This window comes from Monodelphis domestica, chromosome 3, assembly GCF_027887165.1.
Source record: "Monodelphis domestica isolate mMonDom1 chromosome 3, mMonDom1.pri, whole genome shotgun sequence".
Taxonomy (NCBI): Eukaryota; Metazoa; Chordata; class Mammalia; order Didelphimorphia; family Didelphidae; genus Monodelphis; species Monodelphis domestica.
In genome coordinates this window covers 47,616,034-47,632,023 of record NC_077229.1, presented here as the reverse complement: position 1 = coordinate 47,632,023, position 15,990 = coordinate 47,616,034, and the positions used below count along the sequence as shown (strand labels likewise).

At 45.9% G+C, this 15,990-nt stretch overlaps 1 protein-coding gene across 10 annotated transcripts in view; it reads left to right on the top strand.

Annotated features, from left to right (window-relative positions):
- The window catches only part of PITPNM2 (phosphatidylinositol transfer protein membrane associated 2), a 280,414-nt gene that overhangs the window by 850 nt on the left and 263,574 nt on the right, over positions 1 to 15,990 (top strand). The window lies entirely within an intron of this gene.

Here is a 15,990-nt window from a genome sequence, read left to right as displayed (position 1 = left end):
CGCTAGGGCAGCCCAGTCCCGGAGTCTCGGGCTGGGAGTGGGGAGGGTGTGTGTGTGTGTGTGTGTGTGTGTAAGTTATCTCCGTCCAGCCTGGGGTCCCCCGGGCGACCCTCCCAATCCTCTGCCCCTGAGGCCCCTTTGCTCCCCTCTAGGTGTGGGGGAAACTACTTCCAGGTGTTGCCGAGCCCTGAGGAGGGGGAGGGGGCCCATTCTCCGGCGTCCCTACTCCCCCTCCGCCCAGAGATTTTATTCCGGGGCTGTGTGTACACGCCACCAGTCGAAAACGGGCTGTTTGGGGGCCGAGCCCTGGGCGGCCCTGGGCTCTCGGGGTTCCTCCCCAGCCCGCATAAACACTGCCTACTACGAAGACGGCTCCTTCCCTCCCCCTCCCCCCCGCCCCGGAGCCGCGTGCTTGCAGTGCCGTAAGGACACATCTGGATGGAGCCTCGTGCCCTCCCCCACCCCGGGGTGGCCTCTCGGGGCTCCGCTTTCCCCAGGCCGGGCTAGGCGTGGGAGTGGCTCAACCCCATCCACACCCCCGAACCTGCGGGAGCTCGGGCCGATCGGAAACCCCCAGAAGTGACACCGGGGCCAGAACACACTCGAGCGGCCAAACAGGGACCTTTCCTTTGGCAGCGGCTGCACCCCGGGGGGTGGGGAGGGACGGGGACCGCGGGAGGAGCGGGCCTGCCCCTGCCCCGGCTCCGCGCGCGTCTTGCGGATTTCACCCAGTCATGGTGGGCTCTGGTCCCTGGCTGCCCCTAAGGCCAAGCGGTGCTGTGGTCGGACTGTGTGTATGTGTGTGTGTGTGTGTGTGGTTTGGGTGATTTCCCTGGAATGCTGAGAGTTCCCCGTCTCTCACCCTCCGCTTACTGAAAGCAAAACGACTGTCTGGCTGGGGAAGGTGTTGGGGTGGCGGCCCTGGCTCTGCCTGAGCAGGGACTGTGTCAAGACTTCCTTACTCTCCTCTCCCAGCTCGGCCGGCTGCCTGTTTCCTTGCTGACCTCACAGGGGGTCTCTTCTGGGATGGAGAACCCGGAGACGACCTTAGAGGGCTGGAGGAGCCCCCGCCCCATTTCCGCGCCCCCCGCCAAAGTCCTTTTCCATATGGGAAGGGGAGCGCCCTCCTCACCCCGCCCCCCGGGATGGGTCCTAGAGCCAGAGCCTGGAGAAGCCTTTCACTCCTCTCCCATCTCCCAATTTTACAGAGGAGGACACTGAGACCCAGGCAGGGGAACCCCTGCCCCTGCCCCTGCCCGAGCCTGAATTGGAGCCGCGGGTCTTCCTGACGGATCGCAGAGCCGCGTTCTGGCCCCTAGCAGGAAGCGTCTTCAGATGCTTCCTGAGTCCCTGCTCCACCCCACTTCCCAAGTTGTCTGGGTTCTCCTTGACGTGCATTTCCGTCCCTTGGTAGCCCCGGGCAGAGAATGGAAGCTCCCCGAGGACAGGGGCCCCAAGTGCATTCTGGTCCTTCTCCTCCTGCAGGGGCTGCCAGCAGCCCTTCCCCCGGCTCCTCAGCTTCCTGGCCTTTCCCTTCAGGACCGGCTCCTCCGAGTCTTCCCAGCCCTCTCAGAGACTGGGCTGACCTCGGCCGGGGAGGCCGGTCCTAGGCCGGACCCCCCAGGCACCTCCCCCTCCCTCCCATCTGAGCTCTATCTGTGTGGCAGAGACCCACCCTTTCTTCTCCCAAGAGTGGAGAGCCCACCCCTGAGGGGGCTCCCAAGGCGGTACTGAGGCCGGGAAGTTCTTAGCCTGAGAAAGGGCTCCAGAACAATTCTAGAGTTGTGGCTCTGCTTAATGACGCGGGAACTCCCTCTGTTTAAAATGGTCCTTCCCTTCCCTCTTAGATCCATACTGTGCATTGGTTCTAGGGCAGAAGAATTAGGCAATGGCGGTTCAGTGCCTTGGCAGAAGATACTAGCCAGAAGCCCATAGAATAACCATTCTAGGGGCAGCCAGGTAGCATCGCTGATAAAGAGAGTCAGGCCTGGAGGCGGCACATCAGGATTCAAATGTGGCCTCCGATACTTCCTAGCGGTGTGACCCTGGGCAAGTCACTCATCCCCAGTCGTCTAGCTGTTATGGCTCTTCTGCCTTGGAACGGATAGTTGTATTGATTCTTAGACGGAAGATAAAGCTTAAAAAAAAAAGGAAGTAGGCACTCAGTGGAAGAGAAGTCACCAACGTCTTTTACAATGGCCCAGGACTAAAGACAGACTTGCCTTCTGTCCTAGAAGACTGGGAATCCTCGAAGCACCCCTCGGCTCCCCTGGTTATTTATATGGCTCATTTGGTGCTTGAACTCTTCCCATAATGCTGAATGAATGAATGAATAATTGAATGAAGGAAGGAAGAATAATAATTTATTAAGCTCCTCCACGAGGTGCCACATTTTTGTCAGTGGAGACTCTGCTAAGTTGAGTTACCAGGTTTTCTTATAAAATGTTTTCTTATAAAACTCCTGGAGGGCAGGGGCTATTTTATTTTTGACAAGGGAGGAATGGGATCTATGATCTTATCGGTTTGGGAAATTCTTATTTCACATAATCTGTGCCTCCTCTTCTACAATGTAAGAGTCTTAGAGTTTCCTGCATAGAATAAAATGAAATAAAATATAAAATAAAATAAAGATAAAACTCAGACAGTTTCCTGGAGCCCTGAGAAAGGTTAAATGACTGACCCAGGGTCATAAAGATAATACTTGGGAGTCAGGACTTGAACCTAAGATTTCCTGATTCTGAGGCTAGCCCTTTCTCCTCTATATCATGATTGTCTATGGCCCCTTTCTCTTTACTTCTTCTCTCCCTCCTCTTTTTTTCTCTTTTCCTTTCTCTCCCCTTCTCTTGTGTATGCATTAATGCTTAATGAATAGAACAGATTGGTGTGGTAGGTCCCCTGTTCCCATTTGATATAGAAGATTGAGGCTCAGAAAAGGAAGATTCTCAGCTACTTGACTTGGTAGAAATAGTCTTGGTCTGGGAGCAGGGAGGCTTGGGAGTCTAGTCCTGGCAGTGACTTTTGCTGTTCATTCCTTTCAGCCGTGTCCAACTCTTCACGACCCTGTTTGGTATTTTCTTGGTAAGGAGACTGGAGTTGCTTTGTCACATCCTTTTCCAGTCCATTTTACAGATGAGGAAACTGAGGCAAACAGGGTTATATGGAGAAGAAGTATCTGAGACCAGATTGGAACTCAGTTCCCTAATTCTTGGCATAGTGCTCCATCCACTCCACCACCTAGGTGCCCTTCACTGTGTTTAATGCTGGAGGGAAATAAGACAGCCCTTGCTCTGAGTCAGTCGGTCATTAAGCATTTATAAAATAACTTTTTGGGGCCAGGCTCTGTGCTAAGTGCTGGAAATCCAAAAAAAAAAAAAAGGGAAAAATTGGACCTGAGTCTAAAGGGGAGAGACAAACTATGAAAGAAAGGCCTGGAAATCCTGAGGGCAAAGCAGTGAGTATGGAGGCAAGGCCCAAGTTCTTGCCTATTGGGAGACAGTTGTCTTGGGTGTAGAAGCAGCTTAGATTGTTCCTTAGGAGGCAATGGTGGAGGCTGCTGATGTGGCTCGTGCTCCTCTGTCTCATTTGGAGGGAATCTATTGGGGGATTCCTAAGCCATTGGGCAGCAGGGCCTCCTTTCTGCCCTTTGACCCCAAAGGCCAAATACCTAATTATTCCAGGAAGCCCTCAGCAGGCGCCTCTCTGTGGCGGAGACTTGGTGAGGCAAGTTAGCTCTGGCCACCTCCATCCTCTGGGAAAGGCCATCTCCTCTTTGGTCCTGCCAAGCAGTCTAGCTAAGTGCAGAGAGCCAGGTCACCACGAGGACCTTTGGGTGATGGGTTCTTGGGGCTTGGCCACTAAGGAATAATCCATTGTTCTTATAACTATTATCCAGAGAGCCTAGCTGGGCTGTAGACCTTCTCAGTACCTCAGACAGCTCATGGAGCCTGTGAGGGAGATGATTATTGCTCCAGATTTTAGTCTTTTCTGACTTTTTGGGACCCCCAGTTAGAGTTTTCTTGGCATACTGGAGAATAGAGTGGTTTGTTATTTCCTTCTCCAGCTTATTTTACAGATGAGGAAACTGAGGCAAATAAGGTAAAATGACTTTGCCCAGGGTCACACTGCTAGTATATGTGTGAGGCCAGTTTTTTTTATCCTTATAGAGTACTTTCTTTATATGTCTTTAATTCACATATCACACATTAATAGTGTTTTATACATATGTATATCAAACAAGATATTTACACATATTATCAAACATATATGTGTATCATACATGATATTTATAGATATCAAACATATGTGTATCAAACAAGCTATTTACATATATCAAATATAGATGTGTATCACAAGATATTTACAAATATCAGACATATGTGTATCACATAAGATATTTACAGATATCAAAGATATATGTGTATCACACAAGATATTTACAAATATTATCAAACATATGTGTATCACACATGATGTTTACACATATGTGTATCAAACAAGATATTTACAGATATCAAACACGTGTATCACACAAGATTTTTACAGATATCAAAGATATATGTGTACCACACAAGATATTTACAAATGTTATCAAACATATGTGTATCACACATGATGTTTACACATATGTGTATCAAACAAGATATTTACAGATATCAAACACGTGTATCACACAAGATTTTTACAGATATCAAAGATATATGTGTACCACACAAGATATTTACAAATGTTATCAAACATATGTGTATCACACATTATGTTTACACATATGTGTATCAAACAAGATATTTACAGATATCAAACACGTGTATCACACAAGATTTTTACAGATATCAAAGATATATGTGTATCACACAAGATATTTACAAATATTATCAAACATGTGTATCACATAAGATATTTACACGTGTGTATCAAAACAAGATATTTAAATATCAAACATATGTATCACATAAGATATTTACACAAATGTGTATCAAACAAGATTTTTACAGATATCAACCAAGATATTTACAAATATTATCAGACACTTATGTGTATCACACAGGATATTTACAGATATCAAATATATGTACCACATAAGATATTTACATGTATGTGTATCACACAAGATTTTTACAGATATTAAACAAGATATTTACAAATATCAAATGAGGATATATATAAAGCACTTTGCAAAACATAAAAGTTCTAGATAGCTGTTATCTAGAATCATTATTACAGTAGTGTATGTATAGAACTGGCCCCATTAGACTAGGACTTATTAACTTAGAGTCCATGGAGAGATTTCATGGGATTTGTGAACTTAGATGGTAAAAATATTGTCTTTATTTCATTAGCTGAGGCTAGACTTGAACTTGGGTCTTCCTGACTCTGGACCTGAGAGGCTGTCCAATGAGGCCCTGGGTGGAAGGGCAGGCACCTTCTTGAATTGGTAGAGGAAGTCTCTTCATCTGGGAGTTCATATACCAGTGAGATCACAGTGCCAGCTCCTGTTCCACCTGTACGATGATCATAAACCTTCGGTGTAATTTAATCTTTGTTTGTTGGGTTTCAGAGAGTAATGATCTGAGGACAAGCTAGCATCCCACTCTCATCCTCTTCTATTTACTGTGCTATGGATTCTTGTATGCGTGGACCAGTGATTGCCCTTTGTAGTCACTGAGCAAGTGGAATGGGATGACAACTTGTTTTCGGTGAGGTTCCTAGGAAGCATCTTTTGGCCCACTCTGATATGCCTACCTTGTCCTGTTTACACATAGTTTTCACAGTTTCCATGATTATAAACCCTTACCTTCTGACTCAGAATTGTATTAATCCCGAGGCAGAAGAGTGGTAAGAGCTAGGCAATGAGGAGGTAAAGCGACTTGCCCAAAGTCTCCCAGCTAGAAGGTATCTGAGGCCAAAGTCTGAATATTCTGAAAGTTTTTTGTCCCACCTAGTTTGGTGATAGAGTCTTTGGTGTGTCAACATCTACTAAAACCATTGCTTTTAAATTTGTGTGGATGCCTGACTTGCCCAGGTTGCCGCTGTGCTCCAGAACCAGTGCAGTTTCTTTTTTTAATTGTTTAGGCTATTTGATGGGGTTTATCATATGGAGGCTTGTCATCTCTTGATTTATAAAGGAGAGCAAGCTTCAGGTGTATAATTCTAGCCATCAATTTGTGTCTTTCTAGGTATCCAGTAGATGCTAAATTTTTGCAACCTGCCCTGATAAGTTACCCAGGTCTTCCTGATCTAGACCAGCCCCTTCTCTGTTGGACCGTGTTGCCCTGTAGGGATGCTAAGCCTACTTACTTGTGTCTGTCCTGTCATTCTGGATGGCACATTTCTCTGTAAATCTTCCCCAAAGGGTCCTCAGAACACGTCTAGGATTCTCCACCGCTCTTCTGTCTTAGAATGAACATGATTATTATACATCTTGTGGAATATGGAGACTGGTCATCCCGCACTCTCCTAGATTTCTATCTGGAAGGGGCAATGGTGAGGTAACACAGTGGATAGAAAGCCAAGCCTAGAGTTGGGAGGTCCTGGGTTCAAATCTGGTTTCAGACACTTCCTAGCTGTGTGACCCTGGGCAAGTCACTTAACCCCCATTTGCCTAGCCCTCACAGCTCTTCTGCCTTGGAACTGATACTTAGTATAAATCTAAGATAGAAGGTAAGGGTTAAAAAAAATTGCATTTGGAAAGGAACATTAGAGTATATTTTGTTTCCTTTTGGACAAGGAGCTCTTTCCTGGAGCTGTGTAGTGCCAGACCTTCCTCTGTTGGTATTCTCCTATTTATCCTGTCTGTATCTTGTTTCTACATCATTGTCTGCATATTGCCTCCCCGTTAGACTGTGAGCTTCTTGAGGGCATGGACTGGCTTTTTCTTTGGGTCTCTAGTGCTTAGAACAGTGCCAAGTACACAGTAGGTGCCTAATAAGTGAATATTGACAGCCCACAAAGTGAAGACCGCTTAGGGAGGAAATGACTGATTTGTTCTTTAACTATTTTGGGTTTTTTTGGATTTTGGAGAATCATATTATTTAATTTCCAATTAATTTTTGATTTGCCTCTCCATGTAACCTTACTAATTATTATTATTATTTTTATTTTTTGCATTATGATCTGAAAATGTTGCATTTATTAGGAAATGACAGATTTGAACCCAGATTCTCAGATTCAAAAAGCAGATGCCTCTGAGCGTTTGACAACCAGTGCCTCCTTCCTTCCTTCCTTCCTTCCTTCCTTCCTTCCTTCCTTCCTTCCTTCCTTCCTTCCTTCCTTCCTTCCTTCCTTCCTCTCTCTCTCTTTCTTGTTTTTTTTTTTAAACGCTTACCTTCCATCTTGGAGTCAATACTGTGTATTGCTGAGGCAGTGGGGGTTAAGTGACTTGCCCAGGGTCACACAGCTAGGATGTGTCTGTGGCCCCATTTGAACCCCTTCCTTCTCCCTCCTCCTCTTCCTCCATGACCATGCTTTGGGCTAGCCCCTGCCGCCTGGGTGTTACTAGAGTGCAGAGACGAGCCCCTTCCAAGATCCTTCCCCAGAGACGGTGGGTGGGAAGGGGAGGCAGAGCCCACTGGCTGGAGGAGGAGGTCCTCCTCCTGCAGGGCCCCCAGAGGGCTCGCCTAGCTGCTTACCTTTGCCAGCATCCCCAGCCTTCCCCAGCTACAGGTGTGTGCGTGTGTGTCGGTAATTGAGGCTGCGGGATGGAGCCTCTGGCTGGCCTTTCCCTCTGCCTTTTAACAAGCCATTAACTGCTTTCCCGAGCACTTTATGAGGCTGAGTTGACTTTCTCCTCGTCTTTAAAAATCACAGAGCAAACCCCAGCCGGGTGGTTTTTCTTTTCCTTTTTTTCCCTTCCTTCTGCTTGCATCTCTCCCGTAGGAGGGTTTTCCTTTCGGAGCGCCGTGGAGGGCTTCCATGGGGCCAGGGAGGCCGGGATCTGCAGCCGGGGCAAGCCAGGGAGCAAAGAAAGCTATTATTTCCCATTTATTTTGGGTTGCCTTCTCGAAGCATATTTCAGTGAGCTTCTCCAGGGTTGTGCATCTAACAGGCCGAGCGCTTATGGTGGAGGAACCAGCTGGTAGGTGGGAGGCCGGCACCTTCCCAGGTCTTAGTCAGTAGCTCCCGGCTTGAACGGGATTTGTTTTATGTGCTAAAATATCGGGAGTGAGTAGCAACAGTAACCTCCAGAATCCTGTTGAGCTGTCAGTTCGAGCCTGGCACTGGACGGGGAAAGCCCTGGGTTCAAATCCTGCCCTGGGCACTTAGGAGCTGTGTCGTTTAATCTCTCCGTTCTCTTATGGTAAAAAAAAATGGGGGATAATAATCTTATCCATTCAGTTCAGGAAATGACAACCCGTGTGCCAGGCATGGTGCTAAGAGCTGGCAAAAAAGCCGGACAAAAGCCTCCAGGAGTGGGATGGGGGGATAACAGGCTACTCACTACCTACGGGGAAGATCTCGTTCTTATAAATGGAGGTTATTGGCAGAAGGAAGGGAGAACGGGGGAGGTTTCTTTCTTTTCTTTTTTTTTCCATTTTTTATTGTCATGCAAAACCCACTTCCATATTGGCCATTGTTGTAAGAGCAAACTCTTATGGAACCGAACCCCAAAATAAAACCTTAAATACACTGATGTGAAGGCTGACTCCAACAATTCTTTCCCCTCTACCATTAGTCCTGAATTGTCCAGGATTGTCCTGAAAGGGCGAGAGCTTTCTTATAGAAGGTGAGTGTAGCTAGCCAGGAGGTTCTGGTTTCATATCTGTCCTGTTACCTTATTTGCCTCAGTTTCCTCATCTGTAAAATGGGGGTCATGATAGCAACTCCCTCCTGGAGGGTTTGGAGGATCAAATAGGATAACACTAGTCAGGGGACTTTTTAAAGCTCCGTACCTAAATGGGAGCTATTACTCCTTGTGGGAGGAAGCAGCGTGTACAGAGATGGAAGTACAAAATGTATTCTAGATAATATCGGGGTGAGCGCACACTAAAAAGAATACTAACATCTGGGGGAGTCAGGAAAGGCCTCGAGTGGAATCGGGGGGCATCTGGACGGAATTTTGAAGAAATGCTTCAAGACTGCAAGGCAGGAAAATGGACAAAGTCCACTGTAGGCATCAGAGGCATAAGAAATGGCAGATGATGGAATATTCCAGATGGGCAAAAGCAAGCGGGTCCTTTTGCTGTCCTGTTCTGAGGTTAGAATGAGGTCTGATCCACTGCCGTCCAACCATTATTTAAAACACCCACCATGCGCTAGAAACTAGGGATTCAAGAACAAAATTGTCTTGTTGTTCCATCGTGTCTGGCTCTCTGCAACCCTTCTTGGAGGTTTTCTTGGCAGAGATCCTCAAATGGTTTGCGGGTTCCTTCTCTAGCCCATTTTACAGGTGAGAAAACTGAGGCCAACAGGGTGATAATAATTGTCGGAAGCTGGATTTGAACTCAGGAAGGGGAGTCTTTCTGACTCCAGAGCCAGTGTTCTATCCACCACTTGGTTGCCCTAAAGACAAAAAATGATCTCTATGGCAGTTGGAGGAAGATTGAGAAGCACTAAGGATGCATCGGTAAAAACTTCCTGTAAGTAGAAGTGGTGATTTGCCTCAGGTAGGACAGACAACTAGTAAGTCTTCCTGAGTGAGTCCAAGCACTCCATCTGCTGCCAGACCATTAATAGACTGTGAGTTCCCCAATGGCGAGGACCATCTTCCTCTGTGGTAGTATTCCCAGTGCCTGGCCCAGGATGGCTTAAGGGAAGACCAGTCTAGGCGTTCTAAGGCAGTCTAAAAATTCTAAAAGGGAAGATGATTCTTAGACATCCTAAGAGGTAGAGATGAGGAAGGAGAGCGTGCCAGGCTTGGGAAATGCTGTGTCCAAGGGCATGGAGCGGGGGAGACATGAGTTCTGCGTCTGAGGAACAGCAAAAGGATCACTTGGGCCAGAATCTAGTTTGTGAGACGGAGAAAAATAAATGCTCACCTCAAATCTCTATGAAATGCAGTTTTTTTAAATCATATTTTTTATACCAGAGACATTTTCTGTCCATATTGTCAGGCCAGAATTTGAGGGGTGACTTGTTGAAATGGGTCCGAGGCCCGATTTTTATCCATCTCGCCCAGCCCTAAACTCCTTCCCTCAATGATTGCTTTGTGACCTCGGCTGCCCATCGATGCGGCCCAGTCGAGGGTTTGAATGGGGAACAGCTTGCTTCCATTAACAGGCCGCACGGTTTGTTTTCTACTGATGGAGAAAGAGGGTTTGATGTTGGCTGGCTCCCTTCCAATCCCTGGATGACTCACTGGGTTATTGTCAGTCCATGGCAATCACCGCCAGCCGACGGTCCTGCGGGCCGCCTCTCCTTTTGCTGTAAGGGCCCCAAATCCCCCTTTTGTCCCCCCCCCCTTTGTGTCATCTGGATGTTCCCTCCCCACCCCATAGCCTTTAACCCCCAAAGCCCTTTTTTCCTTGGAAATATTCTCTTTGACCAGGATAGAGGGCCATTTAGAGTCAAAACCATTGATTGCCTCAGAGATCATCTCTTCCCTGGGATCCCCAACTTCTCTTTGGCAGGGAGCTCATTTGGATTTCTCCGAAGCTGCGAGTACTTTTGTACTTGCTTCTCGTGTGACTTTTGGAATATCATAGAATCTCCCCCTGGGCCTCAGGTTCTACTTCTTTAAAATGAGGGATTGTGCTTTATATATTTATTTTTTTGGGGGGTTAAATTCATTAATTAATCTATTTAATTTAGGATATTTTTTCATGATTCCATGATTCCTGTTCTTTCCCTCCCCTCCCAGAGCCAAGGAGCAAAGGAATTGTGTTTTAGATGATCTGAAATCCTTCCCAACTCCAGATTTATGATTCTAGGATCAAATGAGATAAAATGCCATAGAAATATCAGCTTTGTACTTAGGGAGTATTGGTTGATACCATCAGGTAGATTCCTGCTTGGCAGAGGAAGAAACCATGCCTTGGAGTTCATTCCTTGAGGGCTGGGCTTGTGGGTGACTTTCTCTGGACCCTCAGAGTTTATTGAGGTGCCTGGTACATAGCATTCGTTTACCAAATACTACTTGACTGAATTCTGTAAAGGAAAGGCTTTCTCCAAGGTGTGGTATAGAGGTAAACGGGGGCCTGGGTCTCAGAAGACCCAGTTCTGGGCATCCCACCAACTTGCTCTCCTAGGTTGGAAGGGGCCATGTGGACCAAGCATCTCACTTTATAGATGAGCAACCTGAGAGGGAACAGGTTTAAAGAGATCTGCCTAAGGTGCACAATGATGTAAAACAAAAAAGAAACTAAAATTCATTTTTTAAAAATCAGATTTGAAATCTATTTTTAAAATCAGGTTAAAAGTGGCAGAATTTTCTGCCGCCCTGAATCTTATGTTCTCGGCGGACGTGCCTCCCTTGCTCACCCACCTTAGTTCTAGCCCATTTCTTAGTCCTATCCCAGTTCAGATTTAATTAATCTTACCCAATTAAAAAAAGGTTTGAGTGGAGGATCCCCTCTCTTTCCTGAGAGGGGACCACAGAGGTCATTTCATCCCACCCTGGCCAATCCTCTCTGACCACCCTCCTCTTCCATTGTGCCCTCTGCAAGGTGTGAAACTTGCTTTTGTCTCCAGTCTTTTCCTCTTCCATGCCTTCCTTCTCTGGCTCTCCTTCCTCCTGCCTCCCTCTCCAGCTTTCCTTCCTCTTTGACTCATTCCCCCTGACTTGCTGGTCCAGGTGGGAATGCTGGACATTGATAGAGATTCACCCTCTATCATTCACACTCAATAAAACTTTCCTCTGAGATTGACTCAATCCATATTGAGCACCCAATCAAGATTCTGGTAGTTGTCATCCACCAGATTGTTCTCCAGAATGTTCTCCTTTCTCGTCAATGAATTGAGTTCCAGATTCTGCCTTTTTCTCTTCCTCAGCTCCTGCCCTCATCCTAGGGGACTTAGCATGCGCATCGATACCCTTGCCTGGCTTCCTTCAAGCCTTCCCAACCCCTTGTAATTCCAGTTCTTGTCCAAAGAGTCAAGATCTCATCCTTTGGCACCATTGGTCCTCTTTCAGTGCCTTCCCTCGTCGTCTCCTATTAATCCAGGCTATAGCTTGCTTTGTGTATATGTGTTTGCACATTGTTTTCCCCATTAGATCGTGAGCTCCTCCAGCGTGAGGGACTGTCCCTTGTTTCTTTCTGTAATCCCTGGCACATAAGAGATGCTTAATAAATGTCTACTGATTGACTAATTTGGTCATTTCACATGGCCCGTCTACAGCCTGCCTCCCCCAACCTTGCTCTTGCTATCATTCACAAATGGACCATGTTCAACCTCCATGAACTGATGCAGAGTGAAATAAGCAGAACCAGGAGAACATTATTCACAGTAACTGGTACACTGTGGTACAATCAAATGTAATGGGCTTCTCTACTAGCAGCAATCCAGGACAATTCTGAGAGATTTGTGAAAAAGATGCTATCCACATCCAGAGAAAGAACTGTGGGAGCAGAAACCCAGAAGGAAAACATATGATTTATCACTTGTTTATTTGGGATAGGATTTGGGGTTTTGGTTAAAAAGACCACTTACAAAAACAAATAATATGGAAATAGGATGGAATTGCTTGTTAACTCTGAGAGGGGGGAGGGAAGAGGAGAGGGAGACCACATGAATCATGGAACCATGGAAAAATATTTTTAAAAATTTAAAAATTAAAATTAACAAAACAAAACAAATGGACCACTTTCAGGTTCATGAACTCTGAAATCCCCCTTTGTCCCCTCTCCATTGTTATTCCATTTTCCCTTCAGCCTTGTAACATCAAAACCTAGTTCTTCAATCATATTGTGACTTCTGATAACTTGACCCCTCAGTTATTTTCTAGGCTATCACCTCTCCCCTACTTACAGTTTTGTCTCTTCCGGTTTATTCTTGTCTGTTGGTAAACCAATTCAACTCTACACAGGCTTCTTTACCCGTCTTGCCCTGCCAAAACTCAGTCTTGGATGGCTCCCAATTACTGCTACCTCCTCTCCTACGCATGTGCTATTGAACAAAGGTGGAGAAAATCATGAAACTGTGCTGACTAGTTCTACTACAAATTTGTTACAAAACCTCAACTGGGCCCTCACCAAGAAAAAGCAATTCTTTTACACCTCTATATCCAACTCTCCTTCAACATTCTTCCAAATCTTTTCTTCCCTTCTCAAACCTCCTGTGGCTTCCCTTCTCCCACCCTTCCATTTGAGAACTACGCTTCATGTTTTACTGAAAAAAATTGAAATCATTCACTGAATTCTCTCTTCTCCCCTTGCCCTCATCTCACATCACCTAAATGCCTCTTGCCAGTATTTCCTCTTTCTCTCCTGTCTTATAGGAAGAGGTCGTTCTTCTCTTTTATGAGGCAGACCCCTCTTACATGCTTACATGATCCCATTCCTTCCCATGTTTTCTAGTAGAGTGCCTTCTCCATCATCCATCCCCTCAGAACTCAGCTCCAGTTTCTTCCTTTCCACTGCTCCTTCCCAATTGGCTACAAACATGCCTTCCTCAGAAAATCCTCACCTGTTCCATCCATCTCTGCTGGCTATTGTCCTCTATGCCTTCTCCCTCTTTTGGCTTAACTTCTTGAGAAGGCCTTATATAATCCCTACCTCTATTGTCTTCCCTCTCATTCTTGTCCGAACCCTATAGACTGGCTTCCAGCTTTATTTATTTGACGGGCACTACTTTCTCCCAAATTACCAGTGATTTCTTAATGGCCAAATCTAATGGTCTTTTCTCCATTCTCATCCTTCTTGGCTTCTCAGCAGGCAACACTATTGATCCCCTTCTTCTCCTCGATATTCTATTCTCCCTAAATTTCCATGACACTATTCTCTCTTGGTTCTCCTCCTAAAACTCTGATTCTCATTTTCAGTTTCTTTTGCTGAATCCTATCCAGGTCATGCCACTAAAGATGGACGTCCCCAAGGACTCTGTCCTGGGCCGCCTTCTCTCCTCCCTCTATATGATTTCTCTTGGCTATCTCTTCAGTTCCTGTCTTTTCAATGATTATCAGATCTGATTATTCATCTCTGACATTTCTCCTAAATTCCAGGCTCTCATCTCCAATGGCTTACTAGATATTTCAAACTTGATGGTCTGTAGATACCTTAAACTCAACATGTCCCAAACTCATTATTGATCCTTTCTGTCCCTCCCTAGTTCCAAACTACCTATCTCTGTTGAAGGCACAGATCTTCCTCCTTTCAGGTGGGCTCACAGCCTAGGTGTCATCCTCAACTCCTCATTCTCCCTCCATGCCGCCATATTGATTCCCTCTTCATAGTATCTTTGGTATTCACCTGCTATAGACCCTCATCACCTCACTCTAGGACCATTAAAATAGTCTGTTCATGGGTCTACCTGCCCCAAGTCTCCCCCTACTCTCATCCACCCTCTACTCAGTTGTCAAATCAGTCTTCCACTGTAAATCTGGCCACGTCATCTTCCCCCTTCCTATAAACTGCTCTGGCTTCTTATTGCCCAAATAGAAAATCTTCTGGCATTCTAAGCCCCTCACACCTTGACCCCCCCGACTTTCCAACCTTCTTAGCCCCTCCATGGACTCCCTGGTCTGGTGACATTGGCCTTCTGTGCCATCTCCCAGTGCTGGGCATTTTCTGTGTCCATTCCCCATGCTTGGAATGCCTCTCCTTCCTCATCTCCATCTCTAGGCTTCTCTGGCATCCTTTAGTCCTTCAGTCCCGCCTTTTGCAGGAAACCTCTCCTGATCCTTCCGAATTTTCCTGTGTCTATCTTATCTGTATATATTGTTTTCCTGCTCTGCCTTCCTGGAGAACAGAGACTTGCCTTTGGATCCCCCAACTCTTAAGCCAATGCCCACATGGAGGAGGCACTTAATAAACAGCCCCCTTATTTCCAGATGAGAAAACTGAGGATAAGGGCCTCATGAGGGTCACAAGTGGTACTTCTGTCCCAGAGGCAGATGCTTTTCTCCCCAGATTGGGGGCAGAGGGGAGCTGGAGATTCTCCTCTGTCTCCCCAAGATCCTGGAGCCAACTGTTGGAGAATAGTGTGTGTGTGTGTGTGTGTGTGTGTGTGTGTGTGTGTGTGTTCCGTGGAGGGTGTGTAAGGAACACGGTGACTCCTGGCCCAGATCCCGGGAGACACAGTAGTTGGGACGGGCCGAGGGCAAACCCTAGAACCTGGGCCAGGTTCCTCGAACTTCCAGCCTGCAGAACATGTCTTTCCTGGTCCCTGAGTCATCCATAGTGCGCCTGTCTGGAATTCTGTAAGTCACATTTGCCTCCTTTAGACTAATTAACCATAAATGTGAATTAGTTCCGTGGGCTGACTCACAGAACCCATTATAGGGCTGTGGATGGGGGGTTCAGTGTGCTGCTACTGGAGCTGGAGAGCCAGGCGGTACATTTCCATATCTGCCAATAGAGTACTTTTAAATTATTCATTTGGGCCCGGGTGACTAATGAGGAAGTTCATCCCTCATGCTTCATTTAAGACTTTTAAGGGAAATTGCTAAGTAAACATTAACCTGGACGATATACTGGTACTAAACTGAGGTTTAAAGTGTAACCCATTTTGCAGATTAAAGTGGAAATAGACTGAGAACACATGACTCAATTTCTGTGGCTCTGAAAGGAAGCAGGTGTTGTTAGGGCATTCATCTGGGGATGATAGAACTGTGTCTGACCACCAGGCAAAGTTTTTACTTTTGCTTTGGTGAGTTTTATTATTATTTTCTAAATAACAAAAACCTTACCTTCTTTTTTTTTATTGAAAATTTTTTATTTTATTTTTATTTTTAATTTTTTAAAACATCATTTTATTTGGTCATTTTCAAACAAAAATTTTTATTTAATTAATTAATTTAGAATATTTTTCCATGATTCCATGATTCGTGTTCTTTCCCTCCCTTCCTTACCCCCCACCATAGCTGATGTGCAAATTCCACTGGGTTTTATATGTGTTATT